A 26808-nucleotide genomic window follows, 5' to 3' on the forward strand; every position below is an offset into this window, starting at 1 on the left:
TGGGAAAATGGGAGTTTTGCCACTGGCTTCACTAAGATAAGGACATTGCCCTTTAGACAGAAGTCATCCTGAACCTCCAGTGAACCCTGAAGAGAGTATTTGTTCGAGCAGGTCAGCAATTTCTCCCACTTAACACTTTGCTTATGCTGAACTGGCCCTGCGGTAACTACCCTGCAGCGCTCCCCGTCAACTCAGCAACAAATGCATCAAAAGGCTGCCATTATTTTATGCAATCTGTACCTCATTCAAGTATTTTTGGCCCTTGTAATAGGTTTTGATACTGTTTAGCACAACGTGTTTTCCATATTCAACTCCTCACTCCCTTTCTACCTCTGTGTTCAACTGTCACACATGGTAACAGGGCATTTGGTTACCAATTCTACCTCCTGAATAATGCACAGAGTGGCACTGCAGCATTGCTCTCAGAAGTCATCCCCTGTCACAGCCGGCAGTTACTGGATTTACACATCCCACCATTCACTCAGTCTTCTCTCTGCTGCATACCGTCTTCTCCCACACAGCTGAGCGCCCCCTCCTCACTCTACAGCTAAATGAGAGTTCAAAACCCCTCTTGTGTTGGATGGTCACCTGGTTAAGAAAAGCAGAGGTGCCTGTACCAGTGTGGAAGGCTGTTACCTGCCCCATAAGGGCACAATCCAACAGAAAATGCCAGCCAGGACAGGCAGCAGACCATGCCTGAATAACCCCAGTCTGTCACGTTGACTCTCATCAAGAGACACCTTCCCCCAGGCAGCCCTCCAGGCTACTGCCTGCTAACTCCAGCTCAGGAATGAAAATGTAAAATGACAAAGCTTTGCCCTGTGGTGTCTTCCCCAGAGGGTTAGCATTTCCCACACAGACTATCAGTTCTACCCTAGACTTCATAAAAATGACAAAACCCACAAAGTTCAATCTTTTTTCCAGCACCAGTTCAATGGCAAGCCTTATACTCTGGAATATTCTCAGTGGGAGCCAAGAAACATGGTCCTGTAGGATGAGAAAGGTGTTGAAAATCCATGAAGATGTACCAGTTTTCACCATAGACCACTGTACTTAATGAGAGTTGGCTAAAGATCAAAGCACTACTAATATTTAGTGTCTATAAAGAGCTAAAACTAATAAAACATTCAAAACAGGCGGGAAAAAATACCCAAAAGGAGAAAAGATGTAATTATGTACTATAATTTCCTGAAGTACTTTCATCACCCACATCTCAGTGTATGACTTTTATTATTAATGAATTAAATGCGTAAGTAACAAAGGACTGTGCTACTATTTGCAGTTCATGATTGCACCACATTTGTCTGCCACCACTGATTCACTAATACTAATTTTGTTTAACATACACTGTGTGGAGAACTGTACAATAAATCTTATGATATAAAGCAATAACTTCTCCCAACCATATCTATGGGATTTCTCACATCTTACCCAGAATACAGTTCATCTTTTTCACATTCTCTATACACTGTTTTAGGAATTAATAGCAATAAATGCATGTTTGTATTGCATAAAATGTGAATTATAGCAGGATTGTATTTGCTGAAAAGTCAGTACTGAGACCATCTCACAGAACGTGGTATATCAACTGGGAATCAAAGGTCTAGAAAGTATAAAATGTATTACCGGTGAACACTATCTAATTTGGAATTCTTTTCAAATACACACTGCCACAGAAATATTTTACTTGCCAGTGTCTTTCTCCATTTGACACAGATATCTTCTTTAATGTTGTATCAGTGCACTGTAAGATAAATTTTACCATTTGTTCTCTTAGCCCTATAACCAGATCCCTTACTGCTGTGTATCTGAGTAAGTGGGCTGGATTTTATATTAATTTTCGCAGTGATCCACTATATTATTACATTACAGGTCAGTGTTGTTGAAATCAATATTCAAAGTTACTTTTTTATGTAATTAGAGTGTACGTAGTTTGTATTATTCAAGACTCCTACAGCAACCCCATGAATATTATAGTATTATTCTAAAATTAACCTTTACATCCATTTTACTGCAAGACAGTTGAGCAAAGAATAGATCCAGACGTAGTAACCTCTTCTGAACATGTTTTGGAGACAGCCAAAACTTCATATATCCGGAAAAAAAAATATATTGTTTTACGAAGCACTTGACTTGCAGAAAGCTTTAACAACATTCTTCATAGAGAATTGAAATCTAGTCTTATTCATAGCAAGAGATTGGTGTTTCTTACTGACTTTTCCTTAGTTTTGCAAGAAACTGAAGACCAAAAATAATTCAGAATTTGTGAACTGCAACATCCATTACTGCACAAATGCTATGGATGTAGTAATAATTGCTGCACTTCAATCCACTGCAGTTGATTTTGATCTGACTGGGTTTATTACTTACCTATGGAAGAAAAGACTGCTCTTGGCCAGTTCTATGGCTGAAAAACTTTTCCCTTCAGTTTCCAAACATCACCAAAATATCAAACATCCAACACCAAAACATCATCCTGAGCTGGTAGGCAAATAAGTTACAGGAGTTAACAACCCTCTTCAGAGCTTTGTTTTTTCCTTTATTACCATCCTATCAGCACAATTGTATCTGTAAAGCAGTATAGCATGGACAAGTAGGATTTAATGATCCACTTAAAACCCAGAAGTGGATGTGTGCCTGACAATTCATCTGCTGTTTATTTACTCTAGCTCAAACCCAGGAAAGTAACATAGTAGCATTCAGCTTCATCTTTGTTCACAGTAATATCATAAGCACGTGTTTAACTTTAATCATGTCATTGCTCCCATCCTGGACTTAATTGTTGCCTGACTGCAGATGCTTTCCAGAATAATGTCTTTATGTCAGTTGTTAAGATTTATACGCACAGATTTAATGGACCAACTCCAGACTTCTTTTTCACTAATATCAGTGGAGGGAAACGGTCACCTGAGACATCTGCACACTAACAGGACTGTTCCCATGTTTCTGACAGCCACACAGCCTGGCTCTACAAACTCTACAAAGTTCCTTCTCCTGCAAGCAGTCCCATCCCACACAAGCAGCAGCATGGGGAAGAGTGACAGTTCTGACCTGCAATCAGTGCTGGAAAAGGCAGATGCACCCAAAAGCTTCATTGCACACACTCCAAGATAAGATCAGAGAAGCTCACATTACTCACTCCAAGCAGTATCTATTCTTCTAAATGTATCTATATCTATTGTTCTGAATACATTATCTTATTCCTTTTATGAAATAAGAACCGTACAGCAAATGAAGGCTTATCTTGTACCTAAAAGATCTGGGTGGCAATCAGCTTTTTGATCAAGTGGTCCAGCTTCCATAGCCTTTCAGAAAAAGAGTGATACAAGATAAAATCTGGTTATGTGAGTGATCTCTCTGATGCCGAAAGTCCAGCCTTAAACCATCTCCATCTGTCTGAAAGAGCAACAATTATCTGTCCTTATTCAAGATACAGTGTTTGATCTGTGTTGCGAAGAGGCACAATAGCATATTTAGATTGTATCACACAGATGATACAGAGCTCAACACAAGTATTTTCCACAGAGATCTCCACCATCACTGCTTGCTATCCTTGACGAGATACCAGAGACATGCTCTGTGCTGTAGAAAACATAGATTATGATTTTGTTTGTGTATTGAGGTGCATAAACTCAGATTAAGAGGGTTGATTGCACCCTGCATTGATTTCCAGCCACACCAGGACACTGACAAGCATTTAACACGTTCTAGCTGGAGTCGAGCTGAACCAAATGCAAAGATTCATAGAGCTGGCTGCTATCACACACCGAGCGGGAAGGTAAATTGAACAGCACAGCACCATCCACTGACATCTCTATTTGCATGAATTCCACAACCAAAACAAGTGTTTCTCCTTTAACATCCTAAATAGAGAACAACAAATTTGATCGGTCCCCTACAGTGCCGTGTAGTTCAGATCTGTTTACCCAAAATTACTCTTAACTATAGCCTTTTCTAAATCATAACACGGCCAACTGTAGTCTCATACCAAAAGAGCAGGGAACAATAATCATCCCTTGGCAGAGTCCTGTGCGCTGGACTCTCACTTCTTTTCGGTTCCTGTAACATTTCCCCCATAGATCAGATGTTCCTTTCCTGTATAACTGGTATATTACAGATTTCTGTGGATCTGAAAACAAACAAAAGAATCTAAAGTAAAGTATTGGGAAATAATTTCCAGATTTACTAAATTCACATTTCTCTCTGCACTAGGACAAGTAAAGCATACAAGTACTAAATTATTCAAAGTGCACAAGACATGGTTTAAAAAGATTATATTCATTGCAATTTTCTTATGATTTCATCTGAAACTGCTTCCTTACACACTCAGGATTTTTTTCAGTTACATGATTACATTCTTAATTCTTAGGGAGAAAAAAAAAAAAGAGTATTTGCAGTTAACAATTGAAAATTATTTAATGGATAAAAGGCAACTCGGGAAGAAAGATGAAAGCTTTTATCCTTTACAAAACCAAAGGACCTTGACTGCATACCTTAGTATTTGACTTTTGGCACAATATTTACATATTGCTCCAACTAATAAAACATATGATAGTACAGAACAACACTACTTCCACTTGATATAATTTAGCCCCACATGAACTCCAAAATTCCAAATTTTCACAATAAGTCTATAAACTGGCTATGCAGTGGAAAAAACTCTGAAACATTTGCCAAAACTCTCCATGAAGAGCAGAAACTCAGATTTATACTTACGCATTTCACCGTAAACTCTGGCATCCAACCAAATACAAATTGAGATCAGTCCTTAGAGAATGGGGAAAGGAAAATCTAGCTTGGACACATGGGAGTTTCCAATTTTTTCAGTAAGAGAGAACCTGGAAGAAACTAGGCTCTGCAGTGACACAACTACTGCCAGATGCACTTCTGAACATAAATCAAAGATGAAAAAACAGTGATTGGAGGATAACCCCTCCTTGGAAAGATAACCTGTTCTACTTCTCTAGTTACTGGGCATATTTTCATACAACAGCAAGCAGAGAGATGGTGGTGGAACCTCCCTCACTCCTAAGTCACTGACACAAACCTGGCACATAGAAGAGCTGTGGCAAAATCACTACTTGGGGAGCCATGGGTAAAACAAAGAGAAAGTCTGCACTCTGCTCCGAGCAAATGAATTGCTGGAATATGAGAACTCTGGCTATGATGTAGCCTTTCCCTTCTAGTGACAAACTCTGGAATGAAATAAATGCCTGTATCCAATTTCTTGTTTATCTGTCATGCTTTTGGCCCTGGAGACCCTTAGTTCAGTTCCCCTGACACGTGTTTCCTGCCCAGGAATAGGTAGCTGTGCTGTGTTATATGTGGATTTCGATTGCAAGACCTGTCAGCCTGGCACTGTTCACAAAATATCAATGCTTTTCTATCCTGATGACTGCTTCATTGCCGTGACTCTGATGATGAATGAGCAGTAAACATGCCACAAAATTAATTCAACCCTATGGCAGATTATCATGAGGAGCTGCGAGTTACAAAAATAGACTCATTCTTATTACAGCTTTAAGACTGATAGGTAAATCTCATTCACAAAAGGAAACCATAATGACATGAACATAAACGTTAATGTGAGGTTCAAATGCAATTTTAAATATTTATCTTGCAGAGGTAAACAGCCACAGTGAATATCTGAAGAGTAAACACACATTAAATCAATTCAAGTGCTTGCAAACTAATCTATTCTCAAATACATTTACTTAAAGGCAAAGAGTCTACATTGCCAAGAACCCAGACATTCACTGAAGTCAATGTACTTGAAAAGCGTCAGCTTCTTATAAGCAGTCATCTTCAACTGGTCTGCTCTCTGCCCAGCAATAAGATTTCTTGGACTCTCTCATCCCTAATTCTCAATACAGCTTTGCTGTCTTTAAAGATGAGACTGCACATTTTTCCCCAAAAGTGCAGACAGGTGTCAAAAAACCCCAAAACATTCTAAGCATCTCCCTGCTGTCTTGGAGGTGGAAGAGAGTTTAAGAAGCTAAAATAAATGTGGATCCACATTCATACACCATTTTTGTTTTCATTGTCAAAACCCTGGACTAGGACACAATTGCATCAGCTGATCTAAAACCCAGGAAGCTCCCATGGACTAAGCAAACACTGAAAATGCTGACTTTTCAATGATTTTAACTGAATTCATTTTGATGGCTGATATCCAAACACTTCCCAACTTTCAGCTTTAGAAACAAATGTATTTTTGCCTAAGCTTTTTCTGAACTGTAGTTCTGGTATGCAGGTGAAATACACTAGAAAGTTTCATAAAGTGTGGTGGTCTTCTCGTTTAGCAAGACTGGCAAACATAGGGATGGACCACACCCAAAGACAGTGACACCTTCTGAAACCTCCACCTTCTAAGTAAACATGTGATGATATCCCTAAAATGTAATACCTATCGCCATGTACAAAGAAGCAGACTGTATGGGAAACCATTACCACTATAAGCTAATTACTATATTTGCATATAGTAAAGCCAGTGAGGTTAATGTTGTACCAAGAAAAGAAAAAACAACAATACAACACAACAAACCCAGCCAGAAACTTTCAGCCTGCTCCCTCCACATTATCTATAGTATGGCTTATGTATCACTACTTAAAACCGCAGAAGACGGAAGTGAAGCCTTAATACCTCTCTATTTTAAATGAATACTTTGTTTGAACTTTTTTAACACAGGCACCTTTTAAACTTTCAGTATCTCTCAAGACATTTTCAGTATCTCTCTCTTTGCATGTTGTCAGAGCTGGACGTTGCCTACAAAAGAATAATTACGATGTTCAGTGAAGACCAGAGCTCTTTGTAGTTTTACAATATGATGACAAAGAGTTGGAAACAAGGATATCTAATTTTCATCTGCATAATGTAACTAATTATACAACAATTCCTAGATTAAACAAATCTTGTATAAACATAATGCACTCTCATTTGTGGGGAATTCCCTCAGTTTAGTTAAGCAATTGCTTTTCTAATTCGTGAGGTAACATTAAAACCTTCCTAATCTGAACAGAAACAGATGTGTATCATAATACCATTGTCAAATGTAACCCTTGATACCTCAATAAATAAAGGAAAAATTTTATTTTCCTCGTGTGCTACTTAATTACTTGGTATGAAGAGGAAATAACAACTGTAATGACAAAGTTAAGGGTTTCAAGATGCAGTTTTATTAGGCTATGAGCATACCAGCATATAACTTGGCATACAGCAATGTGTGTCAAGGTGATTTCCCATTCAAATGGGGCATAATGTAATTTTAAAGGAAAAGAATCTAAAACCCTAGTATATTATTTGAACTTGGTCACTTCTGTAAAACAGCAAGAGATTTCTCAGCTGTAATACTAAATGATGCCTGGATACGGAGACCATTTGTAGTTTGAACCAAAGAAGGAGGCAGTTAATGGACCAACATCAGATGTTCTTAGATCATGAAGATGCTTATTTTACAGGATGTTATTATGCTAATAGATTGTAAAAGAGCTTACAAGTACCTGGCTTTAATGTGTTTACCCCTGAAGACCATCCAAAACCTGCTTTGTAGGCAATACTCATGAATTATTACAGACCTAAAAAACAATTACTGCGTTATCATCTGTTTCAGCTTTCAGGTTCATTACTGTAAAGGTACATACAGTAAAAATAGTGAGCAATCTCGTAGAAAATAGATCACTTACAAACAGAGAATACGATAATGTAAGATTGATTACATAAATTAGGTAAAATTAAAGTCAGATAAAATAAACAGATGCTTCCACCCCAAAATTAGGCCTTTTATAGTCTAGGAACCATGGACTATTTCATAAGCATTGAGTTGAACAGCAGTCACTGAGGTTCATATCTAATTCAGCAAGTCACTTCTTCCCTGTTACTGCCAACGTCTCACAGCCAGCTGCTTGGTAACTTCGAGCCTCTAGCGATGCCATCTCCCCTTTTTCATTCCCAGCTGTTTTTCTTGCATATGAGAAAAGGAAAACAGAGCAAGATAGACAGATCAGCCCAGGTTGGCAGCCATCTCCAGAGAAACCAATCCAAATCAAAGCCTCCTGGCATCTGTTTACCAGGTCCCTTGGGGCACTGAATCTCACTTGAAAATACCTGCCTGAGGACATGTAGTCTTCATGCTGTGACAAGGCCTGGGTGTCCTTAGACAGACATATGCTTCCCATTCTTCTGCCATATTACTCTTAAATTAAGAGGTAGAGGTCTTGTCAGGCACTGAGATGCAGTGCACATCAGAGTTAGCAGGTAACTGCACTAGTTGCAAATGGTGTCATTTTACCGACAGGTTTTTCAAGAACAAGTCCAAGGGTACCCTACAAGCAGCAGTTTGCTGCAGCAAGAACTGGGCCTGAGAGACTGTGCTTGGCAATAGATGCAGGTCTTGATATGGTATTGCTAGGCACAATTTATGGCTATAATTTTAAAATTAAAGTAATACAAAGCACTGAACTGAAAAGAGCTCAATTAACATGCATGAGACCAAACTTCCTGCTGATATAATTTCCCAACTTCAATGGAAGTGGAACAGAAGTGAATCTGGCTCATTATTTCCTATTCTTCTGAAGACATACAGGCGGTAGTATCTGTTATACTCTTATCGCAGCATGGAAGGAGCTCTGTTATAGTGACCACTAATGCTGTATGCCGGGGAAAAGATAAGCACTACTTCTTGCTTCCAAACAATGAGCAGGGAGATTGTATCTGGTCTCACGTAAGCTAATATTCAGTGTAAGACCTTATACTACCCCGTGATAACTGACATACTCTGGCTAAATATGAAGCAAGCCATGGGTGCAGTCTTCTGAACAAACAAATTAAAGATTTTCAATTCTGTTATCAGGCAAAGGTAAGGAAATGTAGGATCTAGTCCAAATCCCACTGCACATGTGGGCAATCTCACTGCTAGCGATGGGATTTTTCCCCACAGTTCAGAGTGTGCCCATCTCATGCGTGTGATGTATGTGATGACATCTCATACCTAATTCTTCTTTAGCTTCTTATTTCAAAACTGTGGCCTATTTTGCCCATCCTAGGGTTAGGATTTAACAAACTTTGATCTTGGCCTGCTGGTATTTGCAAAGATGCATGCTGGGCTTTCAAAAAGGAGATGAACTTGTCCCATCAGCTCCTTTTATGCACAGACTTCCAGTTCACACGTGTTTGTTATACCTGTCCTGCAAACTAAAGGTCACAACTAAAGAACTATTTCCTGTGGAACGGGACAAGGAAAAATTTTGAATGCAAGTTACTCTGTGCTTTTTTCTTTGACTTTTGTTTTTTTAAACTTATGCAAACATTGCCACACAGTGCTAACCTATGAACAAGCATTGTGTTTAGCCAGGGTTGATGTCCTTCTAGCGCTTAGTCCTTTTCGTTTTCAGCAGTAGCAACCAGAGATATTTCATTAGTCTCATTCTACTCTAGTCAAACATTCCCACTGAGGAACAGCAACTAATTAAGCACATGAAGATTAATGAAAAATATAAGAAGAAAAGATACCGCAGCTGTTAAATTTAAAATAGCTCCTATGCCACTATTTAAAAAATTATCTCTCAAATTTCATTACAGCCTCATTTAAAGAAATTGTAAGAATTAATATTAACAGCAAATCTTCATTTCTTAGCCAGTCACTAGCAGTTCCAAGGCCAAATACCAGCCGTGTAATATCTTCCTTTATGTTTATGGAAAATAAAACACAGTTGCAATACTGGACCAGGAAGATAAATGTATGTCTCAAGACCTTCCCTGAGAAAACAAGCACTGGTAGAAGATCACTGTGGGTCAGATTTCACAGGTAGGTCATGTTCTGCCATCTGCTAATAGCATCACAGAGTATTATCAATTGAGACAGCAGGCGCAGTTGCCTGATGAGACACTAGATAGCTATATAGCTGCATTAGAAGAATTAGCCAGGACACATCAATTTGGTAACCTTACTGTAATGAAATGATAGATGGCCAACTGGTGGGAAAGGCCACAGCTTCCTGGACCCATGCCTTCTGAATCAAAGCTGACACTAAGTAAGACAGGAACATATCTCCTCAGGTGGAACAAGCCTTCAAGGAAGCCTAGGCTCTTGAAATAAAGCTACAAATGTAAGCTCAGGAGAAACTGAACTGAAAAGAAAAGCTTTGCATTTAAGGAATCTCAGCGTGTCCTGAAATGATTCTTCCTATAGCATTTTGACAGTTGAAGCAACATCCCTTCCTTGCTAAAAGTGGCTTAGAGACTAAAGGAGATTTACTTACAATTAAATGTACCACTGCACAACAAGTAATTGCATTTACATAAATAAGTTGCAATTACTGGTCCTCTCCTGTCTTGGAGATAAGTGCAGTGTATTTTTCCAAGTGTTTGCATGCACAAATTTAAATTTTTTTTGCCATGGCCAAGGTGCTACCCAAATATTGAACTTCATGATTCATCTTCTCATCTGCTTCCTAATTCCCTTGTGCTGCATTTTTCCTGGTAAACTGGAGGCCAACCTTTTATAAATGTTCTGTTAAGTTCTGGCCTTCAGATTCTGACTTCCTTGAAGCCAAAAGAAGTTTGGCATTGAATTTTGGATCAGGCAATGTTTTTGCCATGGGATCCAAGATGCAGCTATAGATTCCATCACATTTTGCTTGGGCCTACTGGCATTTGGCTTCTAGTGTGGCTGATAACACATCAATGAGAATTCACCATCTCCACCAGATGCATTAATATCCCAGTGAATTAAGCTGCAACTACTTTTTTCCCACCTTTGGAATATGCTACAACCGATACGTGAACAGCTTGTTTCCTTGCTTCATATCTCAGACCAAATATGTTCACATTAAAAACCCTGTTTGCTCACTATTATGAAGGGGAAATGTCTGACCCTAATTCTCTCGGGAGGCAGCCAGCTGCCTTGGCCTGTGTAGTGAGATAGAAGTGCCACAGACACTGCTGTCATGGAATATTCAGGACTGCTGCTAAGACATTTTTTGCAGTAAGCCCATAAAAATGCCTGTGATGTTTCTGGCTAAGTGGGTAAGAAAAAAGAATGCTTCCTGCATGAGCTGAAAATGAGAAGGGATAATTAAATCAACTCTGGATACTGAAACAACACAGTAATGGTCTGCCACTCTCTCACTCAAATGCACAAAGTTCAGGCTGCTCTGACCTGATTACTGGAGCCCAGGATGACAAAAGAAATGAGCTGGTGGAAGAAGAAATCACTCTCTAGGTACTTGCTGGCATGAGGTTCTGAACAATGGGAAAAAGCTGATACACTGTAGGCTCATCATGATGTCGGTGTGGTAGGTGCCACACACTCACGAGTCATGTCCTGTTCAAGGCACAAGTGCTTTGAAACCTCTTTGTTGTGAACCGTTTTCTCTAGAAACTGACCAACTACTGGATATACTGAGAGTGGACCTGCATTCAGGGCTGCTGGGGCAACCACGAGAAACTGCTGCTCAAAGCTGGCCTGGAAGAAGAGAACAGCCATACACATGGCCAAATGCAGAATTTTTTTTTTTAATGGTAAGCAGAAAATCAGACTCCTGAAGCCACTCATACACACCCATGGGGAACATGCAGCTGGGCCATAAGACTGCAATCCATCTTGGAAGTGTTTTTCTGGTAGCTCCACACCAGAAGACTCTATGTGTGGGGACTGATTTAATGCAAGCTCTATAGACTACTTTGTGTCCAGTAACATCCTCAAACCAGTTGATCAAATGTGATTTAGATAAAGCATTTGTGCCCTTGCTTGACTTCATGTTCAATATTTGACTGCTTAGCTATAATAAAGATACCTTGATAACTAGCACACACAATACAGAGTCATTAAACACAGCTCTCCATACTTCAGCTAAGCTTGCCCATGCTCAGGAAAACAAGAATAAAAATAGCAGTCTACCTATTTTGAAACATATTTTACTTGGAATCCATGACATACAAATTCACTTGCTCTACAGTAAGGGGGCGGGGGGGGTGTGGTGGAAACACACACAAACACCAAAACAAAAAAAATAAACCAAACAACAACAAATACCACCTTTCACTTTTTTTTCCCAGTTACACAAGAATTATACTGCATTTTTTCTCTCTAGCTTGTTCAAATTTAGCCTCTCTGTCCACGTGCATACCAATGTGCTGCTCACTGATGCTGCTGTTTGCATACATGTTTGCATACAGTCTCACGTTACTTTCTTATGGAGGAGAAAAATTACCATTAGAGTATAGCAACAAATCTGTGACTCTGTATTGTGTGTGCTAGTTATCAAGGTATCTTTATTATAGCTAAGCAGTCAAATATTGAACATGAAGTCAAGCAAGGGCACAAATGCTTTATCTAAATCACATTTGATCAACTGGTTTGAGGATGTTACTGAACACAAAGTAGTCTATAGAGCTTGCATTAAATCAGTCCCCACACATAGAGTCTTCTGGTGTGGAGCTACCAGAAAAACACTTCCAAGATGGATTGCAGTCTTATGGCCCAGGACTTATGTACCTTGTAACTGGTCTATTGAAATACACGTTGAGAAACTTTACCAAGGAATAATACCAATGTACTGTTATTTACACACACACACACAAAATGGCTGTATCCACCTCGCTTCACACTTCTCTAAGATCACTAGAAAGTGCAAGTAGGACAGAAGCAGACACATGGGATCCTGAAGTAATGCCACACAGCAAAATCCAGCTTTGATCTTTATGTGGAGAAATAAAGGGCAGTGCGGATTCCAGCCAGTCCTAGTTATCTGACCTAAGGACACTGCATGAGCCCAGCAGGTATCCATGCAAGGAGGTTGCCAGGCACCAGGTAAAATGGGGAGGCATTGCAACAGCACCATTCAGTAGAAGAGTTAAAATGAAATAAATTCATTTCATTACGTTTTTCTTAATCTGACATTTTCCTACCCACGTCCACACACTCTCTCCCACGTGTATATCAGGGCCAGACCAGCCAAAAAGGAAGAGAAGAGGCAAAGAACTCTCAGGAGGTTTCATCCACCCTTAAAGTAGATGCCATGACCAGCCCTCAGTGGTGCCACCAGGCTGAACCTGAATGTCAGCAGGTTCTGCAGTCCACAGCCAGAGACTGATGGAAGGGGGACACAGCACAACACTGCATCACGTAAGAGGGTGATGACACAGGGAGAAAACATCTACAAGCATTTCACTTTTAATCCATGCAGTCAGGAATGAGTCTACACACAGCCTGATTTGCAGATGTGAGATTTAAAAAGAGAGAGAGAGAGAGAGAGAGAAAGAGTGGATCTGCTTCCAGTAGGCCTGCTGAGCTGTACTGAAAGATCAGACCCCTCCCAGCACCATCCCTGGTGGAGATGGCCACTGGACTGGATGGACCGTTGCACTGCTCCAGCCCCACAGCTCCCATGAAAATGATGGAGGGAAGCAGAGCACTCCAGTTACCATGGCATCCTCAACAGCAGCCCTCCAAGTCTTACACTAATGATTTTGGACTCCAACGTTCACATGCTTGCTTTAAAAGTATAATGATTTAGGAGTAGACAGGATTACACCAGAGTAAAAGAGAAGCATTTTGCCTCCAGGCTTTCTTTAGAAATTAGGCATATCACTTTTAAATATGCCCACTAGCATTTTAGTGTACCTTTGAGATGTTTCTGCTCTGGTGTGGCATCTCAATAGCACAGGAAGTGGAAAATGCAGGCTTTCAATATCTAGACTGTAAGGAATCGAGGAGGAGGTTGCCGTCCCCAAAGATATGGTTTGGAGCTAATGTATGGAGTCACTGTAATTCAGACTTTCTAATAAGACTCTTACAATAAAGGCTCCTAAATCTCCATGCCTTTTGATGATAAAGTAGGAGAATCGCTGGGCAGAATGAGGACAACAGCAAACATGCTTTAAATTAAAGGGAAAGCAAGCTGAGCAAGATGTGACCCAAATAGCTGAGTGGCAGCGTGCAGGCAGCATTTCTTGCCCAAGCCTCAGGGAATTTCCCAGGCACTGTTCAAATACGCACTGCTGCTCCAGCACTGTGCAGGGGCCTTGGAACAAGAGACACAGATAACAATCATGGTTACAACTTCACAGACTTTTTCCTCAGTACCTCACATTATAGATGAGCCAGACAGACAGAACAGGGACCAAGCAGAAGCAGCTAAAATTTCACTTAAAGCTGATGTTGCTTAAATGTCTAATTGTCACCATTATGTGGCTTCAACTTTTTAAAAATAAATTTCCCATAATTATTTCAAGTTTTTGGCCTAATTCCAGTGCAGGCTTTAATGGGACTCATTCTGACAAGATATAGGATATTGTCCCAGTAGAGCCTCATTTGGATATGGGCCACCTGCAATTACCAATGAGCAGAGCTGTGCAAGATTAAAAGCACAGGCAGTATAATTTCTACCTTGTGTCCCAGGCTCTGCAGATTTGTTACTCATCCAGCCTGTCCATCTGGGGAGCAAACAGCATGTACTCCTTGATGAGAAACTCTGGCCAACTGACCAGCTGTGAAAAAAATAGATTACTCTTGTCATTTTTTTCTCCTAGGTAATTTGCTGGGAGTAAAAATATAATTTCTTTGAAGGTTTGCAGTTAAAGAAGATTCAAGGGATGGGTCTTATTTATATTTAAAGTTCACCACACTTTTATTTGCTAAATCCAATTTTGAAGATATATCACTGATGGAACAGTTTGCCCTGTCATTTGGGACACTGGAAAAGTGAATTTCTAATATTCAGAGTACTGTCAAAAACACAATAGCTGTTAAAAGAAAAAGTTCTTTAGAAATGCACTACTGCACTCTATGAGAGAAAGCAGACATTATTAAAAAGGTATTAAGAAAATGATGGGGAAAAAGAAAATAATCAGATGTTCCTGCTGCACCCAGGAAACTGAAGAGACAGATCTCTCCTTATTCAAGAGGGTTTTGTGTAAAATTCCATTGTTCTTCTGAAATTTTAAATTATGAACAGGTCAGTGACCTAGAACTGCTCTTAAAAGGCAGGTTGCACGTAACAGACTAAATGGCATTATAATATGAAAATTGTACTTTCGGGCTTATATTCAGTTGTAGTTGCAGGTCTATCAGTTAGTAGCTCAGACGTCACATGCATGAACAGATTTTCAGTTTGAGCTTAAGAAGCCGAGGGTTTTGCTATAGTTTCTAAGACTTTCTCTATAAAACATCACAAGAGGCTGCCAGAAAACCTGCCTTTCCTGTCATAGAGAGTGACAATCCAAGCAGGTCCAGATAGTGCTGCGGGTTTCAAAGGTACACAACAGATTTCTGCTCTGTGCTTTTTAGACCTTGTATCTGATGAAACAAGATCTGTTCCAGTGGGAGGTGTCCCTAGCTATGGCAAGGGGGTTGGAAATTGGTGATTTTTAAGGTCCCTTCCAACTATAACCATTATATGATTCTAAGACTACTTCAGTACACACGTAAGGTTATGGTCATAAAACTTCCTTTAACACTTTGTCCCAACTACCAAGTGATTTTTAGGAAGTTATTGTCGATTAGCACATCAGCACAACTCACTACTCAGCCACCATCCTAAACTACAACCACCAGCTCTTATGTGTAGGTTTAGGTCTATCAGTGCAAGAATCATACTTTCAGGGACACTGGTTCTACCCATGTAAATCCTGTCATACAGACTTGAGAGCAGTGAATATAGTACGACACCAAACTATATCATGAGAAGTAAAATGCATTTATATCATCCTGCAATTCTCCACCACCTACCACAATTCTAAAATTTAAAAAGTAAATCCTATTACTTTTTTTTATACCTAAAGGAATATAAAAATTGCAGAATCATATTCTAAAATAGAGAAAATAACATCTTCCTTTATCATTTCCCCAATATCTCTGCTCCACATAGTATAAATACCCTTCCTTTCCATGTGTACTGCACTTTCTATCCCAGGTAATGGAAAGAGATGGATCTCAGTAATTACGAAGAGAGAGAAGCCACAACAGGAGAATCTGTGCTTGCTGTGTGTAATGCAGCAATCGCTAACCTGACCTGACTGGCAGAGGTCATGCAGAAGGTATGAGTCCTGGTGCTGTCTGATGCCTCCAACTTTAAGCACCAAACTCCCCCGGATAACTGAGAGCCAGTCAGAACAGCATCTTCAATGTTAAAAGGAGAGAGAAGAACAGATGTGTTCCTCCTGGATTGAGAAAAATCTCTGATAACAGCTGAGCTGTCAAAAGGAGATGATGGCAGGGAACCTGCACTACAAGCAACTGTACAGACTACCCACTCCTATGATGTCAAAGACAAAATATCTCAGGGGGCAGCACTTCTCCAGCATACGCAGTGCTAAAACATTGAGACTCATATTAGCAGAGATGACCTCAAGAAATTGAGTTGCTTCCCATTCTTGTATTCAAAATCACCTTTGATCTAAGGAAATAAGGGAAACATGGCAAAAAGCATTTCTTATATTGCCTTTAACATTTTAATATTTCAATTATCATGAAGAAAAAACAACAAAGTTCCTGGTGGCTTGAGTACCGAGTGAAGTCAGATGGATCAGTTCACCTTGTGTACTCATCCAGTCTTGATTCAAGTCAACTTTCAGCAGAGATACCAATAAAAACACTTACCAATGACTTAGGAGAAGTTAGTGGTAAAAATCCTACCATTTTCAAACACTTTTCACTCCAGTTACCCCATTCTTCTAGTCTTCCATGCGTGTATAAAAGCAGCACAGATGCACCCAAAGATATGCATTGCAGTGGTCAAAATCAATGTTCAGTCTTTCTTCAAGAGAGAGTCCTTTCACAGTGCCCATGGGAAAAGAGGATTTCCACAAAACAGAGGTCAAATTCTAAGGCTTCTTCCTTTATTTGCCTGAAACACTGTGGTCAGTCAGTTTAAAACTCCAACACATACTACCCACAGAGTCATGTATATCCCATACATGATTTTAGCTACACTGGACTATTCCCAACATGGAGGCAGAGTCTTGTGTAAATCATGCAAATCAGGGTGAAGTCAATGAGCTACATGCTAACTATGGCAATATATTTCAGTAGAAACATTCACCCAAAGTCTTATTTGCTGTTTTCACAAAAAACTTGTTTCTGAAATATTTTTATGTATGTTGGATACTGTAAACACGTCTGTTTCAAAATGCACATGTATCAGACATCCTCAGACCAGTCTTATACTGGATTAAGCTCAAAAATACCTACAGATGAAGGCTTATCCTCAACTATAGAAACTCCAATAGCATTTTCTGGAAAAAAAAAAAAATAATACTATCTTGAAGTGAATATGATGAAAATTCAGGCTTTTTTAGTTACATACTAATAAGTAGTCACTCCAGTGGAAGTCAGTCCAAATCAGGGTTTATGGCAATTTAAGAAAAAGGACAACATACGTCAGTTTATTTTTTTAATATATACCGAAGCGCCAAAATTCAAAACTCTGACCATTTAATTATAGAGAAATATGTATCTCAGTACACACACAGAGGGATAAAAAAAAATAGTTGAAATATGTATGTGGATATATGAAATATATGTATTTCCGACCAATATTTCAAGTGTAGTCTAATCAGTGATTAGAGTACTAGAAGTCAGAATAGAAGACAGACGATTTTCCATTCATGATATAGACAGCTCAGCTGAACATTATAAAATACTGACTCAATATACATTTGTTTTCTTTTGACTGTACTGAAATCTATCTAGCAGTGAGTATCTCCACCAGAAAGAGGGTCTGACACTGGATTAGGAGCTATTTAAACCTGAAAAATTAGTCTTTATCAGGCCTGTGCACAGGAGTAAGTTTCACATAATGAAGGCAACACGAATCAACTGCGCAAGGCTGTGTTTTAAGTAAAATGGACAGAAGGCAACATGCCCAAAACCTACAGTGTTCTGCTGCTACATGAGATTGGAGATATTTAGCCAAATATTCTGCTGGCACATGTCCACTGACTTGGAGTCAAAGCAGTCGTAGCACTACAGAATCTGCTAACAATTAACCATATTCATACACACAGAAATACATTGACATGAATACACACACACACACAAGCTTCCTCCTCACACAGTTTCCAGATTAGTCGTCTTGTGGGTACAAAGAGATACATGCTCATATTTTATACAGTACATTTGAAGTTCGAGCTACAAAAAGATTCCTGCATGTAAACGTATGGGTACATTTCCTCCAAGTGGAGAGGTATGTCAGGAGAATATGATTTCACAGCCAGATCTGTAACAACCACCCCGGAGATAACCCCAGAGGCAGTTCCACGACCAGCTGTTCAGAGTTCACAAAGAATTCAGGCAATAAGCCAGAGCCAAGCCCAGATGCTGCTATTGGGAACTTTCCAAAGCTTTACATCTGGATCCCGCTTCTGCCAAATGCCCCATCTGCCTATGAGGTGATAAATTCCACCTCTCAGAGGACAAGCAGCAAGGGACCACAGCAGGAAAGGGAGCACCACCGGCACCAAATCGTTAAGAGACAGTTAACTCTTGGTTGAAATTTAATAAAGGATTTTTCTCAGTACCATCCTGCTCCACATTCCTATACCAGCCTTCCACAGAAAGCCCAAAGTATTGCTTCCCATGCCCTTCAGCTAGTGAGACACTAGATATCCCAGAGATCTAAAGCAATAAGACTTGTGCCAAGCGTGCAAGGGCAATACAAATGGTTGTGGGTTTTTTCCCCAAGATATCAAGAGAAGGCTCAGGTAAGTATGAAGAGCATCAGGAGATGACAACCAAGTCCCAACATAGAAGAATCTATATATGAGGCTGCCAATGGGTAGGACTGTCCTTGTGAAGAGTTGTAGGTTTTAAAAAGGCATTCAGGAGCAGGAGAAAGGATTAGTACTGCTAGAGTAAAAAAGTATTCCTTTATCCTCATGAACAGCAGGGAGGAAAAGAAAATCTACTAGTGAGGCAACACATCAGATTTTTGCAACTGAGAACCATATCACAGCAGCCAAAGAGGACAAATTCAGTGAGAAGCCACAGAGGACATTCTGTATTTGGAACAGTACAGCAAGGAGAGATTAAAAAAATACTGTGGAAACAGTTTTATGTGCTTTAGGGTTTCTATTGCACCCCTTTTGGCATCTGCTCCTTCAAAACTGGCAGTAGCTCAAATACCTCTGTATTTCACAGAAATCGTTAGGTCTTCTCTCACATTGAATTGCAGAAAACTCAGCTTGGGGTGGGATCTGCAGTGAAAAGAACTTCTCTGAAAAAAATCCATAGCATTATATAGCTCAAAGCCTTTGTAGTATTCACTATTGTTAACAGCAATGGTTTGTATACCACCCTAGAAAACTGCAATTATTTTTCAATGAGTCTAAGCATTTGAGGAAAGCTTACATGGCATCCACACTTATAAAGGAATTAAGGGCCAAACTAGAAAACTACAGAGCTGTAAGCACAGGCAAAGATCCTAAACCCATCGATAAGGCAAGGAACAGAAGACTATTTGGACAGGCTGCACAGTGAATGGTCCAAGAGGATTTCTAAAGGGGAGGTCACGCTCAGCAAAGCTTTTGTGAGCACAACAATGAAAAGCTGTCGGGACTGAAGCTAGAAATACAATGTAGTTGACTCCATGAATGCTTTTTATTCAATCTTATATAACACTAGTACATAAAGATGAATATGGCAACGATAGCACAATTCATAGACAGGCAAATGAGCTCAGTACTACATCTAAGGTCAGTGATTCATAAGAGATGGGTTCAATTTGGAAAGGAGAGAAAGTGACTTGTGTTGCAATCCAGCTTTGTGCAGGACCCAATTAATAAATAGGGCACAACAGCACCGTGGAGGAGGGAACCGAGTTTACTTCCTGCCTGTACATTCATAGTTGGCTGAAGCATTTATCAGTCCTGGAAAAGCAGTCCCAAAAGCAGCTATATATTTTCAAAAAAAAAAAGTTACTGGCAAGCCAGTGATTTATGCATAATGATAATTTAACGTTAAATATCACAGAGACCATAATATTACTTAGATGCTAATCAAGTTAATAACCCTTTGTGCAAGGTACCATGTAAACAGAATAAATATCATCAGCTGCTCCAAAGGCCTTACAACTGTGAGACAAAATAGAAAATACATGACACAGTGGGATTGACATTTCAAGAAGATAAAAGCCTAATAGTGAGCATGCTAAAGTTGCCACAGTGAAAACAGTCCAGAGAACAAAGGCAAACAAAAACTGAAAACCAAACAAAAAGGGTCTGGCAGTTACAAGTTATGGAAGCAACTAAGTCTGAGATGAAAATGGAACTGCATATGAGCAAGCGAAGGAGATCTCCCTCAGGGGATTCCAGCAGAAAGGAGTTAGAACCACAAAAGGAGATACAGATACAGGTAGATATAGATATGTACACGGACACATATAAACTGCTACAAAGAAATAGACTTTCCTGGATACCAAAGCAGAGCTGTGAGCTCGCAGAGGCCGTGGGGTAGGACGAAGAACAATTCTAGATGCGATCCTTTATCTGACTCCCATGAAGTTGAGCTCCCACAAACTGCCCCACCAGTTGCTGCATGGAACCTCTCACCTCAGCCTGGGTCTGTGCAAGCACACGCTGAAAGCTGTTGCCTGTCCACAGCTCATGGCATTTCTCCCCCTGTTCTGCCAGCTCTCGCTCCCTTCCTCCACATACACTCGTCTTTTCTGTCAAACACATCTGAGCTAGTGGAAAGAGAGAACAACTTGTCCTGTAGGCACCATGGAGGAAACACAACTGCAAGATGTCTCAGGTCAAAATCTGAACATTCTCACCAAAAAAATTCAAACTTTTGTTCTTTAAAAACAGTCTATAAAACAACCCATAATGACACTGAATGAAATATGCCAGTTTTCGTAAAACTGAAGCTCTGAAGAGCAACGTGAAGAATCTTCCCTCTGTGGGTTTAGTTCTGGGTTCTCCCATAAAACTTGAGAGTTTTATTCACTCATGGGAAGTTTATTTGGGATTATTTTTTTGTTTGTTTGTTTTTAATCAGTTGTAATGCCCCAAGGAGGGTGGATGCAGAGGGACTAATGGCACACCCAGTAAAACCACTTGTCTTTATTCTGAATTACCTATCAGTGATGTGCTGCAATGCTACTTACCTCTGCATGATATTCATTAAGATTGCAAGGCACAGAGCATTTATTCTGGCAAGGAGGGTTTGCCTTAAAAGCACTGGACATATATATACTTAAGCAGCTTGGTCTTCCATACAACACTGCCACCTCTTCCTAGAGGAGCATGAGAAAGATCCAACGAGCTACCCACAAAAACAAGAACTGAGAAGGTGGCTGCTACAGACATTGTCTCCAGTAAATACACAATCTGGGATGATTAAAGCAATAGGAGACTGATGTCCCAAGAACTTCCACCGCTGCAGCAAAGCTGTGGATGAGAATGTGCCAGACCCTAATGATTACCTGGTATTTCTCCAATACTCTGTCTAATTCAGCTTTACTATGCAGTGATCTAGACCAGAACTGGACTTTCAGCACAGAGTTGTAGCTTTTACTCTTGCTTTTTACTATTTAATACAGCTAGATACCCTCAGGTACTTTTGGTTTGGGGGACTATTATAGAAGATTTTTGGTCCTTAATGGGTGCTGGTGACCTGCACTATTTTCCAGTGTTGAAAGCCAAAGATTTATGTACACTAGTGAAAAAAAAAAACCAAAATCTTTCCCACGAAGGCAACAGCATAGCATGTTGCCAGAAAAGCAGAGCTGCTACTGCCATGGCTGGAATGCACTTCTGCAAAGGACTGAGCACCACTTTGATTTAACAGAAGAGCAATGCTGCGTTTCTGTATATCAGCCAGTGTAAGATTAATGCCTTGTGATGCGTGACTACTGCACACCAGAGAGAACTAACTGACAGAAGCATTAACTAATGTTTGTAACACGATGGTTTTACAGTCAGTATCCTCGTATCTTTTTAACCAAGGGCACCTGTGAAGCAGTAGGCAACACCACATGTCACTTTAATAAGCCTCTAAAACCTAAATTCAAAATCTAGCTGTTCGGGCACAAAGGTATACATCTGTGTGCGTGTGTACATACATGTACACTCTAAGAAATACCTTTTAAGATGAGTGCTTATAACTACTGGTAGAGAACTACCAGTGAGTAGTTCTTCTCTATTACAAAGCAAGAAGAATTATTGCTTTTTTAATGGAAAAAAGCAGCATTGTGAAATTAGGAGTTTTCCAAATTTTACTGAGATTATTTGTGGTTCTAGAGGTACTCCTCCAAAAGAACTCTGGTTTATTTATGCCATTTTCTAACAGGGTACGTTAAGTTGGTACATAATCCTACCTCTTTACCAACTAGTCGTCATGTCGATTTACAGCAAACTCAAATATGGCTCACAAGTAGGAAGCCCAAATTCCAGCTTTGATTTCTCCTTTACTGTAAAACTGAAATTGAGCCATTTGGGGGTTAGAGATGAAAGAAAACAATGTGCCAGTAGACTCAGGCTCAATTCTAAGCAAAAGCAAAATGAAGAACAACAAAATTAGTTTTCTGAAGCCTGTGGTGAACTCTACTGAGCCGGAGACTTCTCATTCATCCGTTGCTGGTTTGCAATATTTAAGACATGTGCCAAGCTTCAGCAAGGCTAAAATAAAAACTATTTCTACTTTTTCTCATCACCAATGCAGATTAATTCATTAAGAACTAAGCAAAGACCATCAATCTAGCTTCCAAGTAATCAATAATAAAGTCCTATAGGTTCAGACTGACCCATCTCTATTTTCAGTGGAAAATAATTAGTGGGCTGAGTGTTATTAGAGTATATTGGACCAATTCCGATAGAGATGTAATGAATGGAATTAAACTGATTTAATTAACACCTGCATATTGAAAGACATACTGAACAGGCCAGGAATCTACAAGAAACGTGATCCCAATCTGAATCCCAGTCTCTGGAAAAAACTCTTGTCTCTGTCACACTCTCCTGACTCCAGTCTCTGTCCTGTTATTTTGATCTGCAGCTCCCCTTGATGAGGGCAGCCTGGGATGTTTTGCAGAGACCTGACCATGAAGAAGTGCCCCTTTGCTGTGCTCTGGTATTTCCAAGAGGACAGTTAGAGGAGGCAGAGACATAATATGGGAACACAGCCAGTCAGATCAGTCTCACAGGACAGCATGCAACCTCGATACAGTTTGGTCTACTGACTACTTCCCAGCCTTTGTGGAGTAGAGTCAATGTATGAAGAATTTTTAAATTTTTTTGTAATCCTTCCCCCTCTTTATGGATTCATATTAGAAACAAGTAGATATTACTGAATTCTGTTGTAGCCCTGTTTTGCATCCTGTGTTCCAGCAGCCTGATCCCTGTAAGAGCTGCAGACCCCAAGACAAGCCATACAAAGGTTCTTACAGAAATTACAGCAGGAAGAAGAGATCTCAAGCCATCAAGCCCACATCCTTGCTCATGTGACACTGCTTCAGTTCTATATGCTTAAGGTGTTATCTCTCTATCTTTGTTCATATTTTTGCAGGTATGGTCTCTGTGTTCAGCCAGATGATTTTATTTTTGAGTTAATTTCTCATTCACATCCAGTCATCTTTTTTTGTTTGCACATGAATAATATAGAAGGGTTAAAAAATAAGGAAGGTTCATTTGACAGCAATGTATTCATTCTTTTTAAACTCAAAACGCTGACACAGCTCAAGCAGCTACCTCATATCTTCAGGTTCTGGCAGACTAATGGAAGGACTGATAACCAGCCCACAATCACTTCTGTGACTGTGAACACGTTAAATACAGGGTGTTTTTGTTCTGTGCAAAGAATCTCTGTATTATCATCCTATGTCTCCTTAAGACTTTCTTGCTGCTGCTTTTATGTTTCACTGAGGTGGGGAGAAAAAATTAACAGATTTCTGTTCATCTTTTTCTCTATAGCCATAGTTCAGATGTGGCAATAGAGCAGATAATGTGTTTGACCTTGTGGGAGTGATGGGGGCCTCAGGGTACCATGCTCTCATGCTCTCTTCCTTTCTTTGGGACCCTGCAAGCGATGGACAGAGGATTATGAGTAGATGAAAAGATTCCTTTTAAGTTGCTGTTGAAATTAACTGATCAGACTCTGTCATCTGTAGGGTCCTGCTCTTCCTTTTCTTGCACTCTCCCTGCTGTGGGAATGAAACTCTGCAAAGAGAACAAAAGTGCCACTCAATTCAACTAAAAGGAGTTCTCTGAAATGGCAAGCTGTTAATGTACATACTAAAGATCATCTCCCATTGTGCTTGTCAACCATTTTGCCAATCATTTAAGCTACTATTATCTTTTTGCTTTATCCTAAAAGTCTGCGAGTTGCCATGACAAGTCTGGAAAAAAAAAAATATCTTTAACGCTTCTTCACCTGGAGAAGACAATTGATGACGTTAAACTTATATCTATAAAGGCTAAGCACCAATTCCTGCCCATCTCAAGTCAGCAAGGTATGAACACTTAGGAAAAGAACTCCACAGAATTCAGAAAAAATCTGGCTAAGGAAGTCTTCAGGAGTTTGTATTAGTTATACTCTCATCAATGAGAAATACCTGCAATGCTACTGCAGTAGAAGACAAACATAAAGACAACATTTCCAAATAGCTCATTTTGATGGACAGGACAAAAAACAACCTTATGATGCATCCACTGCTGAAAGAAGTTCTACAAGAGGGACAGACTACTTCGCCAGCATGAAAAAGAACCAGACAAATAACACAAACCAAGACTGTTAATATTCTGCATGAGGGTTGTCATCTTTAGATGAAAATCCTGAAATAATGGAGTTTTAATCTTGTACTAGGGCACGCAGGCAAGACTCAACACATTATCAGCCACAATACTTAAGTGTTGGTGTTTGAAGTCTTTTGGTTAAGCCAGAAGTGACTCAAGGAGATGCTTATGATGGTGAAGTAGTTTCAGGGTGGAACAATAAGTGAGATTTTCTGCAGGAAAGGGGCAGAGGGGAGAGGGAACAAGAGGAAAAAAAACAGCTGATGAGCTAGGTATCTCTGTGGAAGACAAATTTATTGTTACAATTATTTTTTTTTTAATCTCAAGATCACCATTAGAAATGCGCGCTTCCCATGCAAAGGTGCAATCCAGTATAAATTTGGTGAAAGTATGCTCAGATCAATATTCATTTAGATTGTAAAAAGGTGTCATGGCCTAGAAAGCTCTAAAATTACAACAGCTGTCAGTAGAGGAATGTCCATTTTCAGACTCTTAGATTATGTTATCTAGTACCTGGTAGCAAAGATGTTTATAAGAGCAATCTACAACGTTTGGGTACTTCTACTATCTTTATATTAAATTTGGCTGATGAGTTACAATATTTGAACATGTGCATGCACATTGTTAGTACAAAGGACTTTCAAGCTGAGGGCATTTTAGGACTGAAAATTCTCTTTTCCTTTGTCATACATGCATACACTTATACTACTGGGAAACACAGGCACCATACCTTTGAAAATGCTGGGACTCCTTTGTAGCTAAGGCAGAAATTTTCTACTCAGAGTCACTAGCTCTTTAGAGAATACCTTCCTTTAAATTATCTCTTCTTCCTTTCATCAAGATCATTAATTGCATGTGTACTTCCAGTGCTATTTATGACAGGTGTCGTCACATATCTTTGCCCAACTCATTTGATTAATTGCCTCCAAAGCATGCCTCTGGCTAGGGGGCATGCCACCTCTTACTGCAATCCCTGCCAGTCACCAGCAATTTATTTGTCGCATGTACATACTCAGCCCTAGCTAAGAACAGCAAGGATCCATGTTACCATGCCCATCTCATTCAATTAATTGCTTCAGTGGCAGGCCCCCGGCCAGGACAAATTTGGGTAATGGTAGAGTTAAATGACCCATGCAAAAATTTTCCACATATATACTAAATCCATTTACTGGATTTACCACTCACCCATTTTCTGTCACCATACACCCCAGTCCTTGCCAGTCATTGGAAGGTTAAATATCACATGTACAAGCTTGGCTCCAGCTGCTGATCTCAGACTCTGCCTGTCCTTTGCCCCATGTTCTGGAGCTAGAATATGCCGGGCAAGACACTGTTCTGCCCAGATCTGAATATATTTCATTAGGTGGGGAGCATCAGCAAAGTTATATTATGTTACCTACATCTCCTGCTGTTTCACAATGCCCAGATAGCTGCAGCTTACACTGGGTATACAGCGACCAAGAACTTAGCCTCGCAGACCCTAAAGAGGGTATAAAAGCCAGGATAAGGGAGGTCCAGAAGTTCTCAGCTCAATAGTAAGTATTAAGTCCAAGTACACATGTCCATGGACTCTGATACTGTAACTGCAGTTGTGACCAATGCCTACGCAATGTGAGCCAGGCACAAAGACAGGGAGAGAACATACTGCTGCGAATTCATAGATACTGAAAATAGTGGGTGGGATCCCTTCAGCAGATCTGAAGATCCCTTCAGATCCCCCAGCTTCACAAAATCAATGGGAGATCTACAACTCATCATTAACTACAGCAAGACTCCATCTTAGTCTGGCACTCTTAACTGATTTTACAAAGTCAGAATTGCAACCGGTACACATCACTTCTAATTTCTTCATAATAATGATTAATCACTAAACTCATCCCCCTCAAAAAGTTACCCAGTAATGAAAAAATGTCATGAGAACAGGATTATAAATGCATCTGATAAACAATTCAGCCTAGCTGCCAGCGATTATGAGTTCATAACACATTACTTAACTTCAATCTCTATGTCAGAGTCAGTCAAAACCTTCTTAAGTATAACTAAGTAATTTATGGGACAGGAAGTAGCATTTCAGAAAAGAA

This window comes from Calidris pugnax, unplaced genomic scaffold (genome assembly GCF_001431845.1).
Source record: "Calidris pugnax isolate Ruff unplaced genomic scaffold, ASM143184v1 scaffold81, whole genome shotgun sequence".
Taxonomy (NCBI): domain Eukaryota; kingdom Metazoa; phylum Chordata; class Aves; order Charadriiformes; family Scolopacidae; genus Calidris; species Calidris pugnax.